This window comes from Nannospalax galili, unplaced genomic scaffold (genome assembly GCF_000622305.1).
Source record: "Nannospalax galili isolate Female #2095 unplaced genomic scaffold, S.galili_v1.0 scaffold169, whole genome shotgun sequence".
In the NCBI taxonomy this organism is placed as follows: domain Eukaryota; kingdom Metazoa; phylum Chordata; class Mammalia; order Rodentia; family Spalacidae; genus Nannospalax; species Nannospalax galili.
The window spans coordinates 6560222-6570883 of record NW_008360327.1 but is presented as its reverse complement, the minus strand read 5'-3'; the positions used below and the strand labels follow the sequence as shown (position 1 = coordinate 6570883).

Sequence of the window (10662 nt, the reverse complement as noted above, 5' to 3'; positions counted from 1 at the left end):
TCATTTTAGAACAATAGTGGGTTGTCTCCCTTAGCTACAGGTGGGCACTATGGTATTACAGACCAAGAGTTGAAGTCTTACATTTGAGCAGCACTTTGTGATTAGAAACAAAATCATCAATGAGAATATCATCAATATCATTTTATATGGGCTTAAGTCTAATGTCTGGGAAGCGTAATCCTTTGAACTTTTAAAGAAATAAAATTATGACTTTACTCTTTGGTTATACTTTCCTTTTGGGTATTTAAGACCATGCAGTTGGCCCAAATAAATCAATTTATTTTTACACTTAAAGTCATTTGATATGTCGGTGCTGGGATTCAATCCCGGGTCTTCTGCAAGAAGAGCCAGTGTTCTTAACCACTGAGCAATCTCTCCAGCCCCACACCAATATATTTTTACTCTAAGGTTGTTTGAGGATCTGTTCATCAGGGATCACATGGGCTTGGGGGGAGTCCGTGGCTCCTTTCTTTTACCAGTTCCATCTATGTGAAGATGAGTCAAAGGTCCTGCTCCACCGTGGCTGGCTAAATTTGGAAGCATGGAGGAAATGTTTCCTCTGTGTTTACCCCCCACTTTGAGACTGGACACTGGTTCAAGTCCATCTGGTGGGCTCTCCATGGCCTCCTTGATCAAGAAGACAGTTGTCTCATCACAGTAACAGGACATTTTGAGAGATGCTCATAGTCTCCTGGAGCTCATCGACCTAGGAGGGCAAGGAGCAAAAACTGTCCTTTATGTCCTTCTGACCAGATTAGTGTAGGCCTCAAAGTATGGCTGTTAAACATTCAAGAAGGTTAGTTCCACCAGTCTGGTACTTTTCATTACCATGTGCTATGTATATAAGGCTTGGGCAAAAACCAAATGTTCTCAGATAAACCTTGACTAGGCTTATATTTTGTTACTTAAACTAGTTGACTAAACTATGACCTTAGAAAATTTAAATTATGTCTATATTATTTTTGTCTCATCCTTTATCATAACAAACCTATGTAGACCTTCATCACTTTCAGCCTGCTTTCTTATATAACACAGGTGACCTATCCAGGAGTGGTCACACCCCCAGTGGACTGGGTCCCCCCACATGTCTCAACAATCAAGAAAATACCCCACAAACAGGTCCAGTGGAGGCAATTCTCCAATTGAGGCTCCCTCTATCTAGGTGTGTTAAGTTGAGAACTAAAGCTATCCAGCACAGTTGGATTTTTACTTTAAATTCAGTCAGCTAGTCTGTACCTTTTAGTTGGTGAGTTGAGACCATTTACTCTTAAAGGTATTATTGGAGGGGATTGCTATTTCATATAGTTTTATTTGTGGCTGTTCTCTTTGGTTGCATTATTGGCAGTTCTTTTCTTCCTATTCTCTTAATATTAGGGGTGTGTTGGGTTTGCTGTGTTGGAGTTGTGAGCTTGTGGAGATACTGTAGTGGATTATTGTCTACTTTTTTTGTCTTTTCTTTATTGTGTGCTACACATCTGTTGTAATGGATGTATCCTCCAGTCTGTAGAGCCCCTATCTATTCCCACTCTTTTTTTTTTGGATGGGGTTATCTCATTTTCTCTGAGTTCTTTTGGTCTTCACTTAGAATTGTGTTTTCACTGCTACTTAGGAGGAAGGTGACTGAAGTCACAGATAAAAGGATTGTACGGTAGTGTTTATGTTGATTTGTAGCAAACACTGTGCACCACACTGTGTCCCCAATAAGGCTCAGAACAGAGACACTAGGGGACTGTCTAGGGAAGATGTAGTTTGTAGTCCTTTTAGAGCCAAGAGTATCAATATTTAAGTAGTGAAATGAAGAAGGAGTGGGGAAAAAGGGAAACAGAAAGTAAAAATAATAAGAAGGAAGCATACAGACCAGAGGTGTGCAGAGGAAGGGAGAAACACCTTGTTGAAATAAAAGCAAAAGCAATTTCCAGAATGTTTAATGTCACAAAAGATCAAGGAAAATATGTGACATATAAGGCTGGAATGAATCAAATGCATTTGTGCCACACAAATTCAGGTGTGTTATTGTATCTAAGATGGGGGTATTATAGGCCTGGCTTGCTTGCTTTCTCTCTTTCTCTCTCTTTTTATTTTTGGTTTATTTATTTTTTTGTTTTTGAGACAGGGTTTCCCTGTAGCCCCAGCTGGCCTGGAACTTACTATGTAGACCAGGCTCATGCTATAAAGTAAAAATGGTTTGGGGAAAGATGCTTCTTCACTTTTTCATTAATCTTTCTGTGACACTAGCATTCTAATAATTGCTTTTTCTTTTCCATCCCATTAAAATCTCCATGAAATAGCTCTCTTGTCTTCAGGCTTCATTTTAATTTAAATGGTTTTGCTTCATGGGACCCAATCATCAGCGGGAGCAAATCCCATTTCAGAGAAAAGAAGGAAGTCTTCCCCCAGGTTCCTCTTGATCTTTCTCCAGAACAGGTTTTTCTTTTTACCTTAACGATGGAGTAAGGATGTTGTGAAGATTAAGAATAAGCTTCAAGATGGCTCAGCAGGTGAGGGTGACCTGAGTTTGAGCCCGGAACCCACATGGTGGGAGGAGAGCACCAACATCTAGAAGTTGTCCTCTGACTGCCACACACATTGGACATGCTTATGCCACCCCCATAAGTTAAAAAAGTAAAAGAATAAACTTGGATGTGGTGGTGCTCCCTGGTAATCCCGGGACTCAGGAGGCAGGGGCAGGATGAGCTCTGTGAGTTAAGACCTGTCTGGTCTTCAGAGCAAGTTCCAGGTCAACCAAGGTTGCTTTGGAAGACCCTGTCTGAAACACACACACGGCACGCACGCACGCACGCACGCACCAAAAACAGAACTCAAGCTTGTCATGTAGTTTAGAAGTAGAAATTTTCCTAGCATGCCTGAGGTCCTGGATTCTAACCGCAGCACTGCAGACAGACAGACAGACAGACACTGATTTGCAGTGTCTTCTTCCTTTCCTGTGCCCTTGCCTGGTGCAAGGGAAGTCTTCACCACATGCTAATTTTCAGGAATACCATCCATACTGCCAGCTTTGGTGCCTCACAAGAGCTCCTGGCTCAGTAACATGTCAGGAGCATGTCTTTTGGGAGATGGTTTGGGGTTGGTGAGATTATCAGCCCCACAGGACCATAATTTATTACTTTCCAAAGCCTTGTGTAAATTCCTCAAATACTTTGAGCAGCAGGGTATGTCTGTAAGGAGTTCGGCCAGTACTTTCTGTGAGTGATTGTGTTTTTTTCTTCTGTTTCTTTCTCTGGAGGGAACAGTTCTTCTGAAGCCTTAATTTCCTTTATAGAGGCATAATGTTCATGCTCAGTCTTCTTTCTTTGAAGCATTGGACTTTGTCTTGAGTTGTGTTCTGTGAGATTATGGAAAAGGCATGCATTCACTAGAAGGAAGGAAGAAAAATCCTCCTAGGTAGGCGGCAGGTCTGCATACTGCCCAAGGGCCCATCATCTTCTGTGTAAACCTGTTTCTTCCTGGTCTTCAGGGTCACTGGTTTCATGCCAGCTCGCCACCTGCCCCCTCCGCAGAAGAGGATCCTAACCTGTGGATCATTGCTATTTTTGCAGCTAGAGATGGGCCCAAGAGAGTTGGACTTGTGCTGGGAGGAGGTGAGTTTGTTGAACTTCTCAGCCTTCTGTTATGGAAGTGCCGGTTTTACTATGAGAATCCTGCTGCTTAAGAGGAGAATATTCATCTTTTCTGAGCGATTTATGAAGGACAGGGAATATGTCCCTGAATATTGATTTTTGGAGAATATGATAGGTTTCTGTCATGAATGAAGTTTGTATTTGTAGTATTTAATGCAATTTAATTGATTGGGATATTTTAAAGTATTTCTTTTACTAAAATCAGCCCTTTTAAAATCTAAAATAGAATTTTAGTCACAATTTTTGTAGTAAAAATAATTTTTCACTTGAGAGTAACAGGCACTGAAAATATTTATACATTCAGCTTTAAAATTCTTAAAACATTTTATTTATTAGTGTGTATGTAAGTGTAGGCATATATATTAAGTGTATAAAAGTAGTTTAGTGATTTTGTACCTAAATTGAAAAGCATTTGACTTATAGTTTGCCTACAAAAATCAGATTTTGCACTCATTACCTATGGTTACTTTGTGAAATATTTAAATTCCAATGACCACTAGATTATTTATTTTTAATTTTTAATTTTTTGAGACTTTAATTTTTGAGAATTTTGTATATGTATTAGTCATGGTTCTCCAAAGAAACAGAACCGGTAGAATGAATATATATGTGTAGAGATTTATCAGCTTAGCTCACAGGATAGAGTCCGAGTAATCTGTATTCGCTCAGTCCACAAGGCTGGATGTCTCAGTAGTCCCAATCTGGCGCTGAAGGTCTGACAAGTTCCAAAAGATCAGCTAGTCTTCAGTCTACCGCAGCAAGACAAACTCATCAGTGAGAGAGAAGGCAAGCAGCAAGAAGCCTGGTGTTCTCCTCTGCCTTGGCCTTTTATACAGGCTGCCATCAGAAGGTAACACCCACATTTAGGGTGTGTCTTCCAGCTTCAGATGATCCAATCAAGAAGATCTCTCATTTCAGTTAATCCCAGATCCAGTCAAGTTGACACCCAGGATTCATTTCAGTTAATCCCAGATCCAGTCAAGTTGACACCCAGGATTAGCCATAACATTACATGAGTTTTATATTTGCATTATTTTCATGCCCCCCAATTGCCCTCCAACTAGTACCTCGCCCCAGAATTTCTTGTCCTCTCCTTTGATTGCTATTTTTACATATGTGTGTGTGTGTGTGTGTGTGTGTGTGTGTGTGTGTGTGTAAAATATATATCTTGCACTGAGTTTGTTTAGTGGTGCTTGTGTTTACATGCATTTAGGGCTGCCCACTTGAGATGAGATTAGATAGCCTCTCAGTCCCTGGAGAAAACTGATCCCCTGCCCCCGTATCCATTGATTCACTGTAGGTCTTCATCTTAAGGTAGGAACCCATGACATTTTCTCCACCCAAGTTGGCAGATCAACTGGCTTTGAAATTATGCCAATCTCGTTAGACTGCCACACTGGAGATTTTATGGGTGTATCTTCCCTATCATCTCGGGAACGCATTAAGTAGCAGCAGGTGCCTTGTCCTTCTGGCTCTTACATCCTTTCTGCTCCCTCTTCCATGGTTTTCCCTGAGCCTTAGGTTCAGAGATTGCATTGCAGATATATCACTTAGGGCTGGGCACCCCGTAGTCACTTATTGTTTGCATTTGACCAGTTGTGGAACTTTGTAATAGTCTTCGTCTGTGCAAGAAGCTTCTTTGATGAGTGGTGAGAAGTACACTTGTCTGTGAGTATAAAGATACATATATATTTAGAATATAGTAAGAAATTACATTGGAGTAGGAAAGTGACAGTAGTAGATTCTTCTCTAGGGTCCATGACCTCTGTAATCATGTATAGTTGATTATGTTTATAGTATCATGCATGGATTCCCTTCTATTGAGTAGACTTTGAGTCCAATTATACATCTTTTGATTACCTCCAAGATGAAAGTGCCACTATTGCACCAATGTCATATGCTATGCCAGTCACTGATGTGGTTATTTGGTCTTGAAGCTACTGTTAGACCATCTACTGATGCTCTCCCTTCACAGATTGGTTAGCGCTCTTCAAAGCTATGAGAGATAGCCTTCAGAAGTGACTTCTGGGTCAGTTCAAGCTCCATTGTTTCAAATCCTGTGTCTGAAATATATTCTATCTTCAGGATTAGGGTCTTACCTTCAGGTATCCATCCATCTATCTATCTATCTATCTATCTATCTATCTATCTATCTATCTATCATCTATCTATCTATCATTTATCCTATCATCTATCTATCTGTCTGTCTATCTATCTATCATCTATCATCATCTATCTTCTATCATCTATCCTTATGAAATAATACATTTCCCTTTGATTTTTCAAAGTGCCCAAGTTTCTCTTTCTCTCTCCCTCTCTCTCTCCCTCTCTCTCCCTCCCTCCTCCCTCCCTCTCTCATATAGCCCTCTTCTTTCCTTCCCAGTTAGAGTACCCTCATTTTCTCCATTTGCCCCTTGATAACACCTTTTTACTACTATCCCCTCTCTTGGATCCTTCTCCCCCCGCCCTCCATGGTTCCTTTCTATTTTCATGGATCCTGTGGTTACTTCAGGATATATATTCACATCTAAGGGTTTTGAGCTAGGATTCACAAATGAGAGAGAACATGGGATACTTGTTTTTCTGAGTCTGGGTTGCTTCCTTCAGTATAACAGTTTGCAGTTCTATCCATTTACTTGAAAATTTCATGATTTCATTTTTCTTTACAACCAAATAGCACTATATTGTGTAAATGTACCAAATTTTCATTATCCACTCATTGGTGGAGAGACTTTTAGATTGTTTCCATTTCCTAGCTATTGTGAAAAGAACAGCAATAAATATTGCTGAGTAGGCGTCTCATCTCTGTAGTAAGAAAGTGAATCCTTTGGGTATATACCAAGGAATGTTGCAGCTGGGTCATCATATGGTAGACCTATTTTTAGTTATTTTTTTTGTATTTTAAAGTAATTTATTAATCAGCTTTACTTCAAAGTTTTAACAGCTGAATCATATTTAAGAGGCTAAGAACCTGGTGGTTGCTCTTCCTTGAGGCTGGGGACCTTAGCAGCTGGAGGAGTCCCAGAGTGGCCATTTTACACAGGAGAGGCTGAGGCCTGGGTAGTGGTTCAGTCCAGAGAACTGCGTGCCTCAGCTGTCCCAGTCTTGCACCAAACTTCCAGAGAGTTCCTGGAGAGCCCACTGGTCCTCAGTATATTTTAAAGAATTTTCCATATTGATTTTCATAGTGGCTGCACCAGTTTGCAATTCCACCAGCAGTGAATGAGGGTTCCTCTCCCTACATCCTTGCCAGCAGTTATTTTCTTGATTTTAGATAATCTGACTGGGGTAAGATGAAATCTTATAGTTTTAGTTTCCATTTCCCTAATTACTAAGGATGTTGAACACATTTTAAGATATTTCTTAACAATTTTTATTTCTTCTTTTGAGAACTTTCTGTTCAGATCTGTACCCTATTTTTTAATTGGTTCATTTATCTTTCTTGATTCTTTGTTTTTTTGACTTCTTTATATGTATAAAAATTAATCCTGTATCAGATGTATGGGCTTTCTCCTCACTCATTTGATTGTTTCCTTTGCTGGACAGAAGCTTTTTAGTTTAATGAAGTTCCAATTATCTGTCGTTGGTCTTATATCTTGAGCAAATTGGAATCTGATTTAGAAAGACCTTTCTTGTATCTTGTTGGGCACTGCCTATGTTTTTTTCTAACAGGTTCAGCATTTCAGATTTCACACTGAGATCTTTCATCCTTTGGAGTTTATTTTTATACAGGATGATAAATATGGGTCTACTTTTATTCTTCTCCATGTGGAGATCCAGTTTTCCCTGCATCATCTGTTGACAATGTTGTCTTTCCTCCAGTGTGTATTTTTTTGGCATCCTTGTCAAATATCAGATTGCTGTAATTGTGTGAACTTGTGTGTTTGGGTCTTCTGTTTTCTTCCATTGATCTACATGTCTGTTTTTGTGCCAACACCAATGGGTGGGCTTCTGACCACTCCCTGGACTGTTCTAGAGTATAAACAGTATGTTCAGGGCCTAGTCCTGGAGGTAGTAGGGGTTGGCAACAGAGTGGGTAGGCTTTTGGCTAACTTACCAGTCTGGTTCAGATCCTAGTTCTGGAGATGAGGAGAATGGCAGCCTGATTTATGTATTTTTAATTAATTAATTACTATTACATTTTTATTTATTAAAAATTTTTATGTATGTGAATGTTTTGCCTGCATGTATATTAGTGCACCTGTGTCATCCTGCAGCTGTGGAACCAAAAGAGGGTGTCAGATCCCCTGGAACTGGAATTACAGAGAGTTGCTAGCTACCATCTGGGTGCTGGGATTTGAACCCCGGTCTTCTGCAAGAACAGCCAGTGTTGTTATCCACTGAGTCATCTCTCCAGCGCCCCCCCCTCCCAATTATTTCCTTATTGCCAAGTCCCGAGTTTAGAATTTTGAGGTCAATATAGCGGCACCTAATGGGTCAGGAAAATATTCATCCTATGGTATAAGGGTCCTCACATGGTCCAAAACACACATTCAGTCTCAGGAGCCTGCACACCAAGTGCCCGGCTGCCCCCAAGGCTGGCTGCGGGGTGCATACCTCATTCGGCTGGCATTTTTATGCAATCAGACAAAAGCATTATTAAGCAGAATGCCACAGTGAGGCCCATTTGTTCTCTCCCAGTTATGAAAACATGTTGACTGTATTCTGTTTTATCATCACAGTTTAAGACACAGCTACCATTTTTTTCTGAAGACAAAATAATTACTTGCTAAATTATGCTGAAAGACAAGAGTAACAAGTGTTTCACACTATTTTTAATTAAAAAGCATGTGCAATCAAGGATTCAGATATGTACCAGATTGTCTTTAAGGTTTGCTAACTCCTCTCTTGGATGTTATGAGTATTTTGTTGATTCACAATATTATCTAAAGGTCTTAGAGAGGATAAACATATCTGGTGCTTGATTTTGGAATGAGAAGGTGAGCAGCCTTAGCTTACGTCTTCTTGTTAAGATTTGATTTCATCAAGTACAACAAAGTGTATCTCTTTCTAAAGAAGGTCAAGACACGAGGACACTTGCACCGTGATGTTGAGTCATGTTTGGAGCTAACCATTTGGTTGCTACATCTCAAGAGAGTTCATCACTTCGCTGCAGTTCCGCGGACATTGTCCTACAGCCACTACTGCATTTCCTGTCCATTGGCTTTATGAAATTCATCTTTCTTTCAGTATTCAGAAAGTATCCTGTCACTATATCAGCTCTAAAAGGTTTTTAATGATGTTGTTAGGGTCTCTTACATATAGAATCTTATCACCATCAAATAGGATACTTTTACTTCTTCCTTTTCTATTTGTATCCCTTTTCTTTCTTTTCTCTTGCCTTATTGCTTTGGCTAAGTTTCAAGTGCTATATTGAATAGGAATAGGGAGAGAGGACACACTGCTGCTGGTCTTGTTCTGATCTTAGTGGGAATACTTTCTGAGTTTTTTTCTCCAGTTAGCATGATGTTATCTATAGGTTTGTCACATATAGCCTTGATTATGTTGAGGTACTTTCTTTCCATCCCTAGCCTCTCCATTAGTTTTATCATCATGGTATGTTGGACTTCATCAAAGACCTTTTCTGTGTTTATTGGGATGATTATGAAATTTCTGTCTTTGGGTCAATTTATGTGATGAATCACATTTATTGATTCACTTCTGCTGAAATGTCCCTACATTTCTGAAATGAAACCAGCTTGATCATGACGAATCTTTTTTAATGTGATCTTGAATTCTGTTTGAAAGTATTTTATTGATTTTTTTTTTGCATCTCTCCAGCCCTTTGCTTATTTATTTTGTTTTTTTGTATTTTTGGTCTTTTTGAGACATAGTCTCCCTGTAGCCCCAGCTGGCCTGGAACTCACTATGCAGACTAGGCTGCATAACTCTCTAACTCACAGAGACCCGCCTGCCTTTGCCTCGTGAGTGCTGGGACTAAAGGCATGTGCCACCACGCTTGGCTTTTTTTGTTTGTTTCTGTTGTTGTTTTTTAATCTTTATAGATTTTTATTAAAATATTTTTTCTTTTTTTTTTTTATTATCGAGCTTTTTAAATTTCATACATTTCCCATCAAATCCAGACCCCCTCCCTCATCCATGCTGCCACCTTCCTACCACTAAACCCCATGCACTCTGCCATACATGCTAAATCCTATTCATTCAGGTATTTGTATCCAAATGTCCTTCAGTGTAAATGCATCCACTGGAGTTTAGTCAGTCCATCCAGTGGTTGTATGTAAGTCATACTCTCCCTCACCCAGCAGCAATCAGTCTCAAATAGTTCTCAGTCTATTGCCAGCCCACCACCTATTTCTTACCTCCCATTTGGGCTCTTGTTTAATTAAACTGACATGGGTCCTGCATTTGATGCCACCACTGCCATTAGTTCACACGAGCAAGCCTCCAGTGGCCTGGAGGCCTCCACCTCCCTGTGTTCATGACCCAGTCCTGACTTTTACAATCTTCCTGCCCCCTCTTCCACAATGGTCCCTGAGCTGTGGATTTGTGAGGTTCCATATAGGAGTCCCATTCTACACTCTTCAGTCTCTTTTTTGACAGGGTCTCCATGGTCCCAGCCTACCTAGAAGTTACAGTGTGGACCAGGGTGGCTTCAGTCTCGCAGAGATCCATCTGCCTCTGCTTCCTGCGGACTGGGATTAAAGGTGTGCACCACCATGCCCGGCGTTTATTGAGAATTTTTGCATCTATGTTCATCAGGGAGCTTGATCTGTAATTTTTGTGGTATCTTTATCTGGTTTTGGTGTCAGAGTAATACTGGTTTTGTAAAAAGAGTTTGTAAATCTTTTCTATTTTGTGGAATAATTTAACTAGTATTGGTGTTAGTTCTTCTTTGGAGGTCTGATAGAATTATGTAGAATTATTGCCCTGCTTCAATCTATTGCTGGGTTAATTTTGGTAGGTCTTATGTATTCAGAAATTCATCCATTTCCTTTAGATTTTTCCAGTTTAGTGGAAGATAGGTTTTTAAAAGGTGTCTCTTTGTGATATTGTGAATTTCATT

The 10662-nt window shown here is 39.9% G+C and overlaps 1 protein-coding gene across 8 annotated transcripts in view; it reads left to right on the top strand.

Annotated features, from left to right (window-relative positions):
• Positions 1-10662, top strand: part of Ldlrad4 (low density lipoprotein receptor class A domain containing 4) — a 474517-nt gene that overhangs the window by 61057 nt on the left and 402798 nt on the right. Inside the window, exon 1 of one of the 8 annotated variants that reach the window (XM_029560085.1) lies at positions 3581-3599. The exons of the other annotated variants lie outside the window; for them this stretch is intronic. The gene's annotated coding sequence lies outside the window, so the exon portion shown is untranslated. Of the gene's footprint in view, positions 1-3580; positions 3600-10662 lie in introns of those variants that run through there. 8 annotated transcript variants of the gene reach the window in all.